Source organism: Peromyscus leucopus, chromosome 1 (genome assembly GCF_004664715.2).
Source record: "Peromyscus leucopus breed LL Stock chromosome 1, UCI_PerLeu_2.1, whole genome shotgun sequence".
NCBI lineage: Eukaryota > Metazoa > Chordata > Mammalia > Rodentia > Cricetidae > Peromyscus > Peromyscus leucopus.
The window spans coordinates 164820683-164839340 of NC_051063.1; the positions used below are offsets into that span (position 1 = coordinate 164820683).

At 49.5% G+C, this 18658-nt stretch overlaps 1 protein-coding gene across 1 annotated transcript in view; it reads right to left on the reverse strand.

Moving 5' to 3' along the window:
• Window positions 1-18658, reverse strand: part of Grin2d (glutamate ionotropic receptor NMDA type subunit 2D) — a 40061-nt gene that overhangs the window by 6184 nt on the left and 15219 nt on the right. The gene's annotated exons all lie outside the window — the stretch shown is intronic.

The following is an 18658-nucleotide window of genomic DNA, read 5'->3' on the forward strand; positions in this document are numbered from 1 at the left end:
GTGTGTGTGTGTGTGTGTAAATAAAGGACAGAGCAGAACCTGTCCGTGCATTCACTTCTACCAGGGAGACTGACCAAGCAGACTCCTAGAATTGAGGTGATACAGCCAAAGCAAAGAAGAACTTGGGGTGAGGCAGAGGCTAGGGACCCCAAGAATTACCTTTCATCTTGGGGGGGTCATTGAGGGTGCCTTTCTGGGAGGGGTCTTAGTTTTCTCTCAGTCCTTAACTGGAAGCGGGAGCTCAGCTGACATCCAGGAGCGTGTGTACGTAGGCAAGCCTGCGGGCACTTCTGCTGGTGGGCAGACTCTAATTTCTCTCTAGGTTTCTCTTTGTTTAGGAAAATGCCCATGAGGGCAGAAAGCGAATTGCTCTCCACATTTAAGTGGAGATAATTTGGTGTTTCCGGACTTGGGCTGAGATGAGAGATGGAAGGGCTGGGAATAGCATCAGATGGAGAGAGTCGTCTTGGAGGAAATGAGTGGGATGAACTTGAGCATTTCAGAGAAATGCTACAAGACAAAGCTTCCGAGATGGAAACAGTGGAGGAGTTTCAGAAGGTGGAATCAAACAGCATTTACTTTTTAGTTTTTTGGTCCTAATGGAACCAAGAGCCCCGAGCCAAACAAGAACTCCACCACTGAACTGCATGTCTAGTCTAGCACTCACTTTTATTTTTTTAAGATGTATTTTTTTTTATTATTGCATATGTATGAGTGTTTTGCCTGCGGATTTGTGTAGCACATGCATGCAGTGCCTGTGGAGGCCGGAGGAGGACAATGGATGCCTTAGAACTGGAGTTACAGATGGTTGTGAGCCACCACACAGGTGCTGGGAGTAGAACCCAGACCCTCTGCGAAAGCAGTGATGCTCTCGCCTCTCAGCTGATGAGCCCTCTCCAGCCCCCTGCTGAGCCCTCTCCAGCCCCCTGCTGAGCCCTCTCCAGCCCCGGCACTCCCTTTGGCTATTTACTCAGCTGTTCTGTGACAGCAGTGTCTGCTTTCCCTCTTTCCTGAATCCCTATTTAAATTCAACCTTGGGCTGGAGCTCAGTATGTAGACAGCCTGCCTAGAATTCCCCTGTGAGGGGCTGGGGGCATGACTCAGTGTCATGTCAGTGGTGCTTTGAGTCAAAGCCAGGCAGCCCCCCCCACCTGCTGCCTGTGGATGAGGATGTAAACCCTCAGATTCCATGCCTCTGCTTCCCATCGTGATGATGATGATCTTGGACTAACCTTCTAAACTGTAAGCAAGCCCCCAATTAAAAGCTTTCTTTTAATTATAAGAGTTGCCTTGGCAAAAAACACGGTCAATAAGACAAAAAGACAGCCTACAGAATGGGAAAAGATCTTCACCAACCCCACATCTGACAGAGGATCGATCTCCAAAGTATATAAAGAGCTCAAAAAACTAGACATCAAAATACTGAACAATGTGTCGCAAGTTTAATAAATCGGGCAAAGAGCTAAACAGAGAATTCACAAAACAAAAGTCACAAAATGTCTCGAAAAAAAAAAAAAAAAAAAAAAAAAAAAATAGACATCAATTAAAAATGGCTAAAGCTAAACAGAGAATTCACAAACAGAACAAATGCGAAAGACATTTAAAGAAATGTACTTTCTGAGATGCATCTAGCACCTTACACCTGTCAGAATGGCTACGATAAAAACACTGATGACAGTCAATGTTGGAGAGGATGTGGAGCAAAGGGAACACTCCTCCACTGTTGGTGGGAATGTAAACTTGTACAAACACTTGGAAATCAGTATGGCAGTTTCTCAGAAAACTGGGAATCGAGCGACCTCAAGACCCAGCCATACCACTCTTGGGCATATACCCAAGGAATGCTGATTCATACCACAAAGATACATGCTCAACTATGTTCATAGCAGCACTATTTGTAATAGCCAGAACCTGGAAACAACCTAGATGCCTGTCAACTGAAAAATGGATTAAGAAAATGTAGCCGGGCGGTGGTGGCGCACACCTTTAATCCCAGCACTCGGGAGGCAGAGCAGGCAGACCTCTGTGAGTTCGAGGCCAGCCTGGTCTACAAAGTGAGTTCCAGCAAAGGCGCAAAACTACACAGAGAAACCCTGTCTCGAAAAGCCAAAAAAAAAAAAAAAAAAAAAAAAAAAAAAAAAAAAAAAGAAAAAAGAAAAGAAAAAGAAAAAATGTGGTACATATACACATATACACAATGGAGTACTATTCAGCAGAGAAAACCAATGACAGCATGAAATTTGCAGGCAAATGGATGGAACTAGAAATATCATCCTGAGTGAGGTAACCCAAACCCAGAAGGAGAAACATGGTATGTACTCACTCATAAAGTGGATTCTAGATATAAAGCAAAGAACAATCAGATTGCAACCCACAGAACCAGGGAGGCTATATAGCAGGGGGGACCCTAGGATGACTGTGGGTTATAATAAGTTTTGGTTTTACTCAATTACTGAGCAAGCCTCAATGAAACATTTCACTATTAAGATAAGAATTTATACTGTATCAAACTGATAATAGAAAAATAAATAAATAAATTTTAAAAAATAAAAATAAAATACATAAAAAAAGAGTTGCCTTGGTCATGTGGTGTCTCTTCACAGCAATAGAACAGTAACTAAGATGCCTAGCAATGTACAAAGCCAATCCACAGCATTGCAAAAATAAATTCACATGTTAACCAGGTGCCTCACTTTTGTTATCACTTGAAAAGGCAAGGCAGGAGGATTGCTGTGAGTTTGAGGCTATCCTAAGCTATATAAGTTTACATATAAGCTATATATGAGTTTGAGGCTATCCTAAGCTATATGAGGATACCTTTGTGTAATAGTTTTCTCTTGAGATTCAAACATTCCATTCTGCAGGAAAGCTCCTTCAGCAGAAGGCAAACAACGCAAGGTAGCTTCAGGAAGTCCCTGAAACTGACCAGATTTACTAGGCCCTCCCTGCCAGAGTAATCAATCAAAGCTGAGAGTCCCTCTCAGAAAAGCCAAGCTGCAAACAGACTCTCAGACAAACCAAACTGCAAAGAACACTTGGACCAGACCAACTGCCTGGAAGAAGCAGAAACCACCCAGCTGCCCAGAAGAGGTGTAGGCCAACTGAGGCACCTGGAGAGGACTGTCTCCAAGCTGTTGCTCGCCTGCAGGCTGTGCTGTGGGCTCCAGGTTCCAGCTGTGTGAGCTGTCACCGTGCTGGGGTGGGCCTTGGTGATGCAGCTGTCTGTGAGTCATTTCTGCTCTTGTAAGTGACCCCCAACAAAACTCACTGAGTCCCAAAGCTTGGTTTTGGTGGGATCCGTGCTTTGGTTTGTCGCAGGCTCCCTGTCTGGAGTGAGTAGATGTCTGTTGTGTCTCCACAGGAAAAGTTTTGTCTCACAACACAACTGGTGGCCAAACAAGAGCACAGCAGAACCAAAGATGAACTTGGGAGGAGTGGGGACCTGACTATGGTCCTGACCATGGCTAGCCAGGCGTGCCGCTGAGGCTGAGCTGCCTGAGGGGGAAGCATCTGCAGAGGACTGTGCCTTTGTGCTGCGACAGTGGTCGCCTGGTTCTTTCGGGGTGGTGGACATGCCACCGAGGCTGAGCCATCAGGACTAGGAGTGTCTGTGGGAGGAACCCCAGGATGGAATCCTCACCTATGTGGTATGGGTGGCATGCCTGCTTGATGAGTGGGGTCCGCATGTGAACAGGGAGATGCCCTGAAAACAGGTAAGGGTTAGAGGAACCTTGGCTGTCTTTGAGATTGGCACACAAGAGTCAAGACTGTTGGCAGCAGCTGCGGAGCCTGCCTGGCCACTGCTGGTCGTTAGCAAGGCACCTGAGGCCTAGAAGGTGCCAAGCAGGAACTTGTTTGTGTAACGGAGCAATTTTGACGAGAGAGGGAGAGGCAGCGGCATCCTCCGTGTTAGCCTCTGACCTGGCAAGAAAATTAGATAAGCGAGAGGGTGAGGTGTAGGTGCTGGCTTGCCGCTTCGGGGGGCCTGGGGGCCAGAAGGAAAAGAGAGGACAAGTTAGAGCTGTGTCAGAAGCCCTTTCTGGAACCCAAGAACTTGGAACCCATGGGAAGATTCAGAGAGCGAGGAAGAGGAGAACATGGTGGACGCAGTAGAAGATACCCCGAGGGACCGACCCTTAATAGGAAAAGGAAAGTCTGTCCAACACAAAGATGGGGGCCTAAACAGTAGTCCAGTACAAGAAACTAGGGTGAACAGGGCATGCTCACAACTTGAACTTGTGGAATTGGGAGAGAAGTTTGTTTGTTTGTTTTGGTTTTTGGAGACAGGGTTTCTCTGTGTAACAGCCCTGGCTGTCCTGAAACTCACTCTGTAGACCAGGCTGGCCTCAAACTCACAGAGATCTGCCTGCCTCTGCCTCCCAAGTGCTAGGATTAAAAGCTCCCTGGCTAGGGAGACTTTTAAAGCAATGAAAGAGCCTGTAAGCGGATGGGATCCATCTGGCTGCTGTGGAGGCAGAAACCTGAGCAGTGGGACTACCATCCCATCCTTAAAACAAAGGCTGCATAACCTGAGCAGGTATGAGGGAAATCGGTCCCCGACAGACTGGCGTATCAGAGCCATTAGGAACAGTTGGTTAGCATGGTCTCAAGTCCCCATAAATGTCAGGACTGGAGGACCACAGTGGAGGACCAGGAGTAAGGAAAGCTGAGCTGGGACCCCAGTTCACTGTGTTCACAGGGAGTTACTAAAGGCTCACCCAGCAGGGACCTCGAGCCCGGCATGGAGCTTCAGTGGCTTTGCCGAGCTCTTTGGTGGGCAAGATCTTTATAAAGTAAGAGGCTTTGGCAGATCTCAGTGACTTAGAGCAGCATATGAAGAGTGTCCACAAAGCGAGAGCCGCCTAGAGGAGATGGGAGAAAGGTAAAGCGGAGGGAGAGGTGTCTGGGTTACTTGAAGACGAATATGGGAAGGTCTAGCTGGAGTTTCTAAGGGAAACAACTGACGGAAAGCCAGACTGTGTGCTAATGGACTTCTGGGTGGCTTCAAAGCCTGAGGAGCAGTTCACAGAAGGCATCCATGATAGAACAACGGAGGTGAAGATGGTCAAGTCCGTCCTCCAAGACGAAGGAGGGTTCCCTCCAGCAAAGGATCACACTAGAGGTGGAGATGGTTTTCCCTCCAGGGCCTCCCCCAACAGCCAGACACATTGAATGGAGTCAACACTACAGCCACTGGTACAGTGCCGACCCAGGGAGCCAGCAGGTGCAGCAGGGGAGAGCAAGACCACGTTCACCTCTGACCCCATGTAGAGCTGAGCAGATTAAGCCAGGTCCACCAAGTCTATCAGGTGAAGAGAATGTAGGGAGGCTCCATGGACAGTTCCAGGATCCAGAAATGTAATGGGTCAAAGAGTGACTGAGGATTACAGGGAACTAATCAAGTTAGCACCTCCTGTCTGTGCTTTGTGCTCAGCCCTGACCACTGGAGGAAGCAATCGATAACAAGGGATGGAACCGTGCCATGCTGTGTTAGACCTTGCCTGTGTCTGCCTTCAGTACCTTCCTGGTGTGAACCTCTGGGATCACCTGCCACTTCTGGGAAGAGATGACAATGGACTTCCAGAGTGATACACCAAGGTCATCTCTGTACCCTCACTATTGTTATGGGTTGGTGGCTCAGGACATTCCTTGTCCTGCTCCGCCTCTGGGAAAAATCTTACTATAGAGACATGGGGCTAACCTCTGAGTGGCTTGCAGATTTGGAAGGCCATTGGAGAGACAACCTGGTATAATGGTGTTCCCACCTACCTACAGCCCTACTAAGGCTAGGCTAAATAAAAGGGAAAAACGTTAAGACAATAGCTAAAGAGTTTGAATCCCAAAGGTAACCCACATGGGTGGAAAAGGGGACTCCCAGAGGCCATCAGGTTATTGAATGAAAACCCTAGTGCCAGAGGTGGGCTTAACTTCCCGGTGAATTGTTGGCCAGGAAAGCCCCGCGGGCCATATGGGCTGTTGCTACTGGGGTTGGTCATATGCCACACCTAGATGGTAAGACCCTATTGCTGAAGGCACTGCATGTGCAAGCTGTGACTCGGAACCTGGAGAAATAAAGCTGGGATCGAACAGGAAATGCACACCCTGCTGGCCGGCTTCCACATGGCCAGAGGTGACCGTGTAGGTCACTGGTGGAGAACTGCCACCAACATTCCTGTTTGGCTATGGCCCCTTGGTGCTGGAATACCGGCATGCTAGGCAGGATGTGCCTGCTTGTGCAATAATGGCTTAGCTATCTTGGGTAAGACCAACAGCCTTCCAATTGGATTTAAGGCCTGCTCTCTAAGAGGGAGTGCACGTCTGGTACTAAGTGAGGAGGTCTTGGTCCCAACAGGGAAACAACTTCTGTCATTTTACTAAATGGATGTGATGTGATGTGTCTGTCAAACTTTCTTTCTTTTCTTTTCTTTTTTTCTTTCTTTCTTTTTTCTTTCTTCTCCCAGAGACAGGGTTTCTCTGTGTAGTTTTAGTGCCTGTCTGGATCTCGCTCTGTAGACCAGTCTACCCTCGAACTCACAGAGATCTGCCTGCCTCTGCCTCCCCAGTGCTGGGATTAAAGGTGTGCAACACCGCCACCTGGCTGTCAAACTGCTTTCTGAACATGTGTGCTTACACCCATAGATCACTGTTGTCAGCCGAAACTCATAACCATCAGTGACTATGGTACAGTGGCCCAATTCTTAGCCACAGGTAGACATCTATAGTTATCTCCCTCTAAGGCTCAGGAATCATTGAAGAGGGCCAGAGAAACTATAAGAGCCAGGGGAAAGGAGAAAAACAAATTTCTCCAAGATGGAAACATTCCATCCTGCAGGGAAACTCCTTAAGCAGGAAAGTAAACAACTCAAAATAGCTTCAGGAAGTCCCTGAAACTAAGCAGCTTCATTAAGCCCCTCCCTGCCAGAGTTAACAATAAAAGCTTCTCAGTTGGAAGCTGAGCTGCAAAGAAGACTCAGGAGAAAAGCTGCAAAGAGGACTGTGAGGCCAGAGTTACTGCCTGGAAGAAGCAGAGACCATCCGCCAGGGATACAGGGTGAGGCCCTGTCTCAACAAACAAACCATAGCGTCTTCCCTTGGTCATCGTGGTGACTAACAGCCATGCATGGCTATTTATTCTTACATCTTGAAAATTAAAAATCTGCCCCTTAAGTTAGAGCAAGCACATTTCAAGGGATCTGTCTTGCTGAACTACAGGAGTCTGCTTCTTTCCTTCTACTGCCCGAGAGTGCTCCTCTACTACATAGACTGTCTGCCCGAGAGTGCTCCTCTACTACATAGAGCTGTGTGCTCCAGAGTGCTCCTCTACTACATAGAGCTGTCTGCTCCAGAGTGCTCCTCTACTACATAGAGCTGTCTGCTCCAGAGTGCTCCTCTACTACATAGAGCTGTGTGCTCCAGAGTGCTCCTCTACTACATAGAGCTGTGTGCTCCAGAGTGCTCCTCTACTACATAGAGCTGTGTGCTCCAGAGTGCTCCTCTACTACATAGAGGTGTCTGCTCCAGAGTGCTCCTCTACTACATAGAGCTGTCTGCCCGAGAGTGCTCCTCTACTACATAGAGCTGTGTGCTCCAGAGTGCTCCTCTACTACATAGAGCTGTGTGCTCCAGAGTGTTCCTCTACTACATAGAGCTGTGTGCTCCAGAGTGCTCCTCTACTACATAGAGCTGTCTGCTCCAGAGTGCTCCTTTACTACATAGAGCTAGCTGTCTGCCCCAGAGTGCTCTTCTGCCACCCTTAGTAGACTTATATGCTCACTATTGAGGCAGGGCTCAGCCACTGCCTAGTGCAAAAAGACCTGAACAAATACTTGATGGAGGTGAGAGGGAGGGACAGAGAGAAGGACTATATTATAATGCCTTTCCCCTTTCATATCAGTGGGGTCATCACGCCTATACCAGCCCTGCTCAATTACTTCCTCCTTTGTTCCTTTCTATATTAAATAAGTGTGTGTGTGTGTCTTACACCAAGAAAAGAGGTCCCAGCACACTGGCACTGGGAATTCCCTGACAAAGAAGGTCCGAATCAGCCCAGGCTGGATCTCCTGGTCAGCAGCCCTGCTCATGCACTCATAGGCTGGCCACTCTGCAGGGTCAGATCTCCATTCCCAAATGTGAGCAATGCTGATATCAATAAAAACAATGGAACAGATGGGGAGAAGGAAGCGAACTGGTGAAATGTTACTAATGTCAGAGGAAGAAGAGGAGACACTGAGACCTTAAACATGAGCAGGATTCTATAGAAGACCGCACTGTAGAATTTATAAAATACTACAAATTCCAAGACTCAAAGTGCCAGATGTGGTAGAACACATCTACAGTCCTAGCATTGGGAAGGCTTAGGCAAAAAGATCACTGAAAGTTCCAGGCCAGCCTGGTTTACATAGAAAGTTCCAGACCAGCCTGGTCTACAGCAGGGAGACCCCCATGTCAAAAAACAAACAAAAACCACTACCAACAAAACCAATTCTGAAACAAAAGAAATAAGTTCTTGGAAAATAAAAATACACTTGGCCGGGCTGGAGAGATGGCTCAGAGGTTAAGAGCACTGACTGCTCTTCCAAAGGTCCTGAGTTCAATTCCCAGCAACCACATGGTGGCTCACAACCATCTGTAATGAGATCTGGTGCCCTCTTCTGGCCTGCAGTCATACATGCTGTATACATAATAAATAAATAAATCTTTAAAAAAAAATACACTTGGCCAGGAGGGTTTGATAAAGCTCTCCTAACATGCATGAGAACCCCGCGTCCATACCCCAACACCTCAGATACATTAGTCAGCAGAGTACAGTAACAGAAATAAGTTTAATATGGAGCAGAAGGAGCAGGAAACAGAAAAACGGGAGCAAGCACTTGCCTAGGGCCCACCCTGGCGTGGGGCAAGGGAGAGAAGAGCGGGGCATGGGGAGAAATGGACAGGAAATTTATGTCAAGTTCATCTAAATTCCAGAAGGAGGGATCACGAGATGGCTCTGTGGTTGAAACCTTGCCTGACAACCTGAGTTCCATCCCTGGAACCCATGTAAAGATGGGAGAGACCTCCACATGTGTACACCTCTCCCGTCACATGCTGTAGTTAAAAAACAAAACAAAACAAAACAAAAAAACCAGAATCTATCTAGAGGTGGAGACGCCCTTCTGATCACACAAGAGCTAATTCAGGCCAGGCGATGGTGGTAGGCCTGGTCTACAGAGTGAGATCAGGACAGCCAGGGCTACACAGAGAAACCCTGTCTTGAAAAAAAAAACAAAAAACCAAAAACCAAACTAACCCCTCCCCCAACAAAACAAGAAACCCAACAGCAAAAAAAGAGTTAATTCAACTGAGCAGGTCAAGGACCAAAGGGACCACCATAGAAAGGTAGATTCACCTCAAGATAGTACTGTTCCTTTCCAGAATTCTCTGCTAGTGCAGTCCCTATGAATCGCCCATCAGGATGAGCTGCGTCTGCCCCCTTTTCTGACTGAGATGGACATAACTATTCCTTTTTCATCTCTTCATTTTTTTTTCTTTCAGTTGCCAGCCAGAGCCCAAGCATGCTTTCCCTAGTACTTTGGACTTCATTCCTTTCTCTTTTTCTCGCCCCCCACCCATGCCCACTCCTTTTCCTTTCTTTCTGTTCTTCCTTTTGTTTTTTCTAGTCAGGGTTTCACTGTGTAGCCCTGACTGTCCTGGAACTCACTGTGTAGACCTGGCTAGCCTCGAACTCAGGGATCCTCCTGCCTCTGCCTCCCAAGTGCTGGGATTAAGGGTGTGTATTGCTACCCTGGCTTTCTTGCCCCCTTTTGCTAAAGCGCTGGTTCTGCCTGCCATGTGACTGACCTCCAAGCACCTAATTTCAAACTGTGGCTTTCTTTCTCCTCCACTCCCAACTCTATTCTCCCCCTGCTCTGGGGCAGTTTTGAGATTTGCAACTTGCCTGTGCTGGGGTTTTTCTTTTAATCTCCGTTACATTGCCCCTGGGCTTCTGTTTGAGTCTGTTCTTAGTCATTTTGTTAACGAGGGGACCCCAGTTTAGCTGGTATCACATGCTGGCTCCTCAGAGATTCTCCGTGATTTCTACTGACACTTCTTTCCTGCCTTTTAATTCTTTAATTGACAGAAGAAACACCTATTCCTGAACCTCTAGATAGTCTCTCTCTCAAATAATAAAAAAATTTTAAAAATAAATTTCAGAAGACAAATATAGGGATGAAGGAGGGAAAGAATTTAGGAAAATTTAAGAAGTTTCTGGAAACAAATAGTATAAAGACACAAGTGAATGACTGAGTGATGAAAATAGTTCCAGACAGGTTGCTACTAAATGTCAGAGCGCTGAGGACGGGGAAAAGGAGCACAGACAAAGGCTTAGGAATCTGCACGATCGTGGATTCTTCTCAGTGACACAAATAATAAAGATGGTGAGAAAAAAGAACACAATGGAGAGTTACCTCCAAAATCTGAAAGGAAACGACTATTCAGAATTCTATACCCAGCCAGACTGTCCATCAAGTGTGAAGACAGACTTTCGGATTCACATTGTTACCAAAAACATACCTCTTCATGCCCTTTCTCTGAAAGCTTAGAAAGAACAAGGAACCAAACCCCGAAAATCAAGAATTTGTGAAATAACAATCCAACTAGATAGAGTGATCCCAGCAAGGTAGCTGTGTTCCAGACAAGAGCAGGCCAGGGGCCAAGACAAACTTCTGCACGATGAAATCAGTTGGTTGTTGGCTCTAAGAAAACATTCAGATTGGTAACAAGGAACTGAAGTTTGAATTGGTTAAACACAGAGAATGCTCAGCCATTAAATAACTGGAAAAAAAAAAGACAATTAGTAACTCCAGGGAAAACAAAGAGCCACGGGGAGGAAGCCATCCTGCTTTACCATCTGCAGCAGCTGTGAGGGCATTTCCATAGAACTAACAGAAACAAGAATTCAGTCAGAATCACAGTGTGAGAGGCTGCGTTGATTTAAATATGAGAATGAATATTCCATTGTGAGAAGTGGATGTAAAATGGGGAAATTAAAAATCAAGAGTTAGCTTTACAAACATGGTATTTGGAGATGAAGGAGATAAATAGTAAAATGATACAGCCAAAGAGATGAACGTAGCTTTTTTTTTTTCAGGTGGGAGACATGGAGGGTAGGCAGATGTTTTTCATTAGGAAATAAAAGTCTTGGGTTGGGCCTAGTGACGCAGGCCTGTAATCCCAGCACTATGGAGGAGAAACCAGGAGAGTTACAAGGCCAACCAGTTAAGTCGGGGAACAACCCGGGCTACCTGAGACCCTATCTAAAAATGAAAAAAAAAAAAAAAAATTCCTGTATTTCACCCTCCAAACTCTGGATAGATAGCTTTAATAAAAGTAGAACTGAAATTTTTAAAAATGCAAAAACCGATGCCTGGGACGAAACATTTTAGCACAGGCAGGAGATAACAGTAAGAAATACAGAGCTGTCCTTTGTGAGGCCATGGCACTTGCAGGGTGAGGACGGTGATGAAGGTGATTCTGAGAAGCAGTACAGTGGGGGGGGGGGGCCTGGGTCCAGTCAGACCTCGGGGCGCAGGCCCGCCCTGGCAGCACTGGGAATCTCATTGTGCTTCCCAGTCCAATCAAGACACCTGACATGGTTATGGGATGTCATGAGCTAAAGTGAGTCTCCTCCCAAAATTCATATTTCAGAGTCTGAGCCTCTAGGGCCCAAGGATGTGACTATCTGTAGACAGGGCCTCATGGAGGTGATGAAGGTCACCAGGTGGGGCCACAGGGTAGGCAAGTCCAACATGGCTGGCATGCTTACAACACCGGGAAGTTTACAATTCAGAGGCACATGCCAGGGGAAGAGGGAGGTGCTCAGAGGCTTGGCCTTCCAGCCTCCAGAGGAACACAGACCCTTGCAGCCCTGCGCACTCTCTACAATGAAAGCAGAGGACGCAGCGGTGTGGCACACCTGCCCTCCTGGCACACCTGCCCTCGTGGCACACCTGCCCTCGTGACACACCTGCCCTCGTGGCCCACCTGCCCTCGTGACACACCTGCCCTCGTGGCACACCTGCCGTCATGGCACACCTGCCCTCGTGGCACACCTGCCCTCGTGACACACCTGCCCTCGTGGCCCACCTGCCCTCGTGACACACCTGCCCTCGTGGCACACCTGCCGTCATGGCCCACCTGCCCTCGTGGCACACCTGCCCTCGTGACACACCTGCCCTCGTGGCACACCTGCCCTCGTGGCACACCTGCCGTCGTGGCACACCTGCCGTCGTGGCACACCTGCCCTCGTGGCACACCTGCCCTCGTGGCCCACCTGCCCTCGTGGCACACCTGCCGTCCACCCACAGGGAGGGTCAGTTGAAGGCCAGCCTCAGCGTGGAGCAAGCACAAAGCCAGCATGGCCTACCTGAGCCTTTGTCTGGAAACAACAGAGCCCGATGCATAACAAACACTCTAACTTGGGGAGAGGCCACACTGCGGAAGGAGGGAAGGGGGGGAGTGGAGGTGGGGAGGGGGGAGGGAACACGACTGCCCTGCCCTGATGGGAATGTCCATTAGCATGACTGTACTGTGCGCTTCTCCTTTTGATCTGAGACTACACACACACACACACACACACACACACACACACACACACACACACGCGATGGCAAGCTGGAAAGGGCCAAATGTCACCAACCCTGGCACTGTGGTATGGCCCTGTGACACTGGCTGGGGCATATCCAGCAAGTAGCCAATGAACTGCCACCAGTGTCTACTGCTTCCCTGTGATGTTCCATGGTGACCAAAAGGGCAGGAGAAGATTCCTGGGGATCCCAAGGTCCTCCATATCACAATCTGAGTGTACACCCTCACTAGATGTACACTTCAGTGCTATTTTATTTATTATCATTTTGTTTTTTGAGACAGGGTTTCACTGTGCCGTCCAGGTTGCTGTAATCTTTCTGCCTCAGCTTCCTGAATTCAGTGATTACAGGTGTATGCCACAGCACCCAGCATAGAACTCAACTCCTATTTATTTAAGATTTATTTATTATGTATACAGTGTTCTGCCTGCATGTATGCCTGCACACCAGAAGAGGGCACCAGATCTCATTACAGATGGTTGTGAGCCACCATGTGGTTACTGGGACTTGAACTCAGGACCTCTGGAGGAGCAGCCAGTGCTCTTAACCTCTGAGCCATCTCTCCAGCCCTATTTATTTATTGATTGATTGATTGATTGATTGATTGAGACAGGGTCTTACTATGCAGCTCTAGCTGTCCTGGAACTTGTAGACCAGGCTAGCCTGGAACTCAGAGAGATCCACCTGTCTCTGCCTCCCGGGTGCTGGAATTCAAGGTGTGTACCACCATGCCCAGCCATAACTCAGCTTTAAAAAAAAAAATCTATAAAGACACGGGATAAGGGTGTGTATGGCTGTACTCCCGCTGGACAGCCCTGATGGAGTCCGGGCCTCCAGCACCTACACTCTGGATACTTCCGTGGGTTCCTAGGCTTCTGAGCTGAGAGACACATTCCAGCTGATGAGATGGTTCAGACAGTGAATTAAATCAACAAAGCTCCCCAGGGTAGGCAGAGGAGCGTGGGTTCTGACGGGGTTCTGAGGAAGCGGATCAGAGCCATGACTGCAGTGGGGCCGTGTGTCAGGAACCAGGGCAGGAAAGGAGGGAATGATGGAGGGGAAGACAGGAGAGTGGGGAGGAGGAGGAGGAAGAGGGGGGATGGAGGAAGGGGGAGAAGAAGGGGGAAGGGGAAGGGGGAGGAATGGGATGAGGAGGAGGAGGGAGAGATGAAGAGGGAGAGACAAGACAAAATGAGGGGAGGTTTCTTTTCCTCCTTTCTTCTTTTTATTTTTTATTTTTATTTTTGAACAGGTCTTCTCTGTGTAGCCCTGACTGTCGTGAAACCCACTCTGTAGCCCAGGCTGGCTATGAACTCAGAGATCCACCTGCCTCTGCCTCCTGAGTGCTGGGATTGAAGGTGTGCGCCACCCCCCCACCCCCCGGGTTTTTTGTTTGTTTGTTTTGAAGCCTGTGTGGCTTATTTATTTATATTTATTATATGGTGCTGGAGTTGAACTCAGAGCCTCGCACAGGCAGGACAAGCGCTCTGCCGCAGGGCCCTGCCCCCAGCCCCAAGGAGAGGCTTCACTGGAGTTAAAAAGGAAAATTCTGCAAAATAAAAATGTTGGGGGCTGGAGAGATGGCTCAGAGGTTAAGAACACTGGCTGCTCTTCCAGAGGTCCTGAGTTCAATTCCCAGCACCCATATGGTGGTTCACAACCATCTGTAATGAGATCTGGTGCCCTCTTCCGGTGTGCAGGGATACATGCAGATGGAACATTGTATTCGTAATAAATAAATTTAAATAAATAAATAAAATAAAAATGTTAATTATGGTAAAAAAGAAAAAGAAAGAAAAGAAACGAGGAGGAGAGTGGCAGAATGGATGGAGTTGAATGTGACGTCCACTAGCCGCGGGGGGTGGGGGGGGGCTGTTAAACACTGGATAGCTGTCAAGTCCAGCACCCATGGTGGTGCACTCAAGAGGCAGACGGTAGGGTCTCCGCGTTCCAGACCAGCCAGGGCTGCACAGTGAGACCCCGTGTCCAAAAGCCACAGGAATAATCAAAAGGAAGAAAGAAAAGGAAAGGAAGAGTTGGCAAGTCCACGCCGAAGTGCGATGGGAACATAAACCATGCCTGGGACCTCCCCAAAGGTAGGGTATGGGGTCAGTGTTTGTATTAATTAGTTACTCGTTAGAGAGAGGACATTTTTGAGTTGGAGTAACAAACATGAGAGTGAGCTCACCTCTCTTTTCCTGTGGCTCCCAGAACACCCCGACTTACACACTTAGTTCCCAGCTCTGCTGCAGAAGAAAGGATGGAGGGATAGCGCAAACCCTGACCTGAGGAGGAGGAGGAGGAGAGGAGGAGGAGGAGGAGGAGGGCTGCTCTTCAGCTCCAGCTATGAGTGCTGAGCACAGACCACTTCAAGGCAGAGGAAAGAGCTGTTGAGAAAGGACACAATGGAGGCTGGGGTCGCTGAGAACAAAGGGGGCGGTGGGGCAGGGCTGGGGCCGCCCACTTCAAGGTGGGGCAGGGCTGGGGCCGCCCACTCCAAGGAGGAAAGGAACAGAAGGCAGTGGAAGAAGAGTTCTGAGACGGAACCCGTTTCCCCAGCCACTTGCCCAGCTCCGGGGATTGCTGACCTCGAGTTAAGGCGGCGAAAGCAAAAGCATACTAGCTCAACTAAGGTGCGTCGGGTCCACGGCTGCACTCAAACCCAGGTCACCTGGTGTGGAACCTACTGCTGCTGGAGTCCTGAAAACTAGCAATGCCAGGCCCGCCCGGGGGCCAGAACCACAGGGTCTCAGCACAGGCAAATGGTAAGTTCAAAAGACCAGGCACCTCTGGCCAGACTCCAGGAGGAAATGACTTCAAAGGACCAACCTCTGTCCCCCACCCCTTCTCCCCCGCCCCCCCCCCCCCCGTGTGTGTGTGTGTGTGTGTGTGTGTGTGTGTGTGTGTGTGTGTGTGATGTACATGTTTATACGGATGTGTGTGCACATATGTGTAGAAGCCAGAGGTCAATACTGGATGTCCTCAGTCACTGTCCACCCTTCATGTGTGTGTTGGTGTGTATGATGTTTGTGCCTGTGCAAGTGCACAGGGCCAGGGGACGACACTGAGTGTGCTCTGCTCTAGCACTGTCCACCTTGTTCCCTTGAGACCGGGTCTCTCACTGACTGGGAGCCCCAGCCGTCCTCCTGTCTCTGTGTCCCGCAGTGCTGGGTTCCAGGGTGCGCACAGGCACACCAAGCTTTCTCTGCAGATGCTGGTGATCACAGGTCCTCACTGGCCCTGGAGCTCTCCCATCGGATAGTGTGGCTAGTGAGACCCGAGAGCCTGGCTTTGGCCGTGCCGGGTTACGGCCACATGCTGCCACTCCCAGCTCTCATTTGAGTCGTGAGGATTTGAACTCAAGTCCCCAGGCCTGCACAGCAAGCATTCAGTGACCCATCTCCAGCCCTGCGCCACTCCGCAAAGGACATCCTTCACAACCGTCCGCCGCTCCTGCCTCCCCTTCTCCAGTGGGACCTGGGCATCTGGCAGAGGAACGACTAACACATTAGAGGAACTCAGTGAACATTTGCCACAAAAACCGCTGCGTGGCCCGGACTCCCGCCTCCCGTCTCAGCACTCCAGAGGCTGAGGCAGCAGAGCTCTGTGAGGCTGAGGACAGCCTGGTCTACATAGTGAGTTCCAGGACAGTTCCGAGACCAGTCTCAAAAAACAAAACAAAACAAAAAGACCCAACCAAACAAGGAACTGAAGAGTGCGTGCTGGGTCCAGTCCTTGGGGAAAGGGCGTCTTTTTCTGTGTCCCCACAGAGCCCAGAGTCCCTAGGGCTGAGAGTTATACCCACCAGAATACTCCCTTTTAGGTTCTGCTCTGGGAATCCATGTAACTTGGAAAACCTCTACACTCACTCTAGTCCTTGTTAACATGGAGAGGCCTGAGCAACTGGGAGCCATGAGCCAAGGAAGGTGGGCATCCTCGAAGAAAGGCAAGGCAAGGATTTGGCTTTAGGGAAAGGCAGGCCAGTCAGTCCTTGTGGCCCCGGGAGATGGAAGGAGCCATCCAGTCACATTCCTAACTTGAATTTTCTTTTTGCCTTTGGGTTATTTAGAGCGATCTGTCAAGGCAGGATGGCCACCATGCTGGCTTCCTAGCTTAAAGTATGCAGTTTTCCTTGGCATAGAGTCCTGGGAAGTTTTCAGGGTGCCTGCCTGGAGCCTCAGCAACACCTGCCATATGAATGGATAGTGGGTGTAGGGAGAGGGTGGAGAAGGAGGAACCCCACCAAGGGTTGACAGCCAGAGCACGCACTGCAGGAGACAAAGCCGGGCTGGCTGGAGAAGGAGTGCAAAGCCCAGGCCCAAGGGAGGCTCAGGCTCGTGGAGAGTTCGGACACAGAGTCCTTGTGATCGGAAAGAGAGGATCGGGAGGCAGGAGGGAGAGCTACAGGAGAGAACTTCGATGGCTAGGCACAAACAGACAGACAGACAGACGGACATCAAAACCCCTAAAACATGGGCAGGACTCTGGCAGATGCTGAGACTGTGTCTCAGTTCACAGCCTCATTCTCGGCTCACATACTCGTCTTTCCTGTTTCCCTGATGATAACTTTGTGTGGTTGCTTGATGGGTTCTTAGAAATATGTAGAAGTCCCTGAGAAACCTTTTTCAATAAAAAGGCAAAGGTTTCCAAGAAGACTCTCCACTCTCTGTTTTTTGTTTTTTTGAGACAGGGTTTCTCTGTGTAGCTTTGGCGCCTTTCCTAGATCTCACTCTATAGACCCAGCTGGCCTCGAACTCACAGAGATCCGCCTGGTTCTGCCTCCCGAGTGCTGGGATGAAAGGCGTGTGCCACCACGGCCAGCAACCCTGCCCTCTTAACTTCCTCCTCCATGCTTGGAACTAGGATGTGCTTCACGGAGCAGCAACAGCCTTCCTGTGACCAGGGGGCAACCAAAAGAGCACGAAGGTCTATGCTGCACGTTTGGTAGAAATGTGTAAAGAGTTTGGCTCTTAGTAGTAGCTTTCAACTGTCCTGCTAGCCCAGCACTGTTTGGTTTCTTTTTGGAGACAGGGCCTCGCATATAGTTCAGAACGGCCTTAAACCCTCAGGCCTCCCGCCTCAAGTGCTGGGATGCCAAGCATTGAACCAGCGTGTTAGAACTGGTTTTAGCATCCTTCCAATCCGGGAATCTGCTTTGCTGATGACCATGGCTTCCAAGTACAGGCACCACCCTCCCCCAGGACTGCTCCAGGAGTGCACACGAGTGGACACCGGCTGCAGAGGCTCCGGGTATCCTGGGGCTGAGCCTGTGCTGTGCCTCCCGCAGGCTGCCTGGGCTTCTTTCCTGCAGTCAACCATCCACCCAGACAAAGGGGCGACAGGTCCGGCAGGACGGCTGCTTGAGGGGAGCCAGGGGCGAGTTCCGGATGACAGTGGCTCACACCGCCCTGCTCCCCTATGGCCTCTGCCACTCTCCACTGCAGTGAAGGACACTTGGGGACAAGAACTGAGGCTTCTTTGCTTAGTCTCCTACGAAGGTGTCTCACCACTTAGGCACAAAAGCCAACTCTGATGTTCTCAGGGGTCACCATTAGTCCCACACTCCTCTGCCCCTCACTCTAGGTCCCCGCTCCTCAGCCACTGGTCTTCCAGATGTCCCTCCACACCTCCGCCTCTGCCTGCAAGGCTCTCAGTCTACCCTGAGAGCATACACATGCTCCCTCGTCCTAGAAGGCACTCTACCTGATGACCTGCCGAAAGGCATTGACTCGTGACCTGACCCTGCCGAGAAGGCCACTCTGACGCCTGGTGACCCTGTCAGTTTGTGTCTGATGCTCATTTTTCACTCTAGTCCCTGAGTAACTGAGAACAGAAAATGTCTGTCTAATGTCCAGCACAAAAAGGGGATCAGAGGAGAATCATGCTGAAAGACTAATGAATGAGGAGCAGAGAGCTACTGTACTCAGCGTAGGAAACTGCAATGCTGGGGAACGAAACCCAGGCCTCGGGACACACCAGGCCAGCCCTCTGCTGCTGAGCCACAATCCAGGCCCTGTCTAGGCTTGCCACAC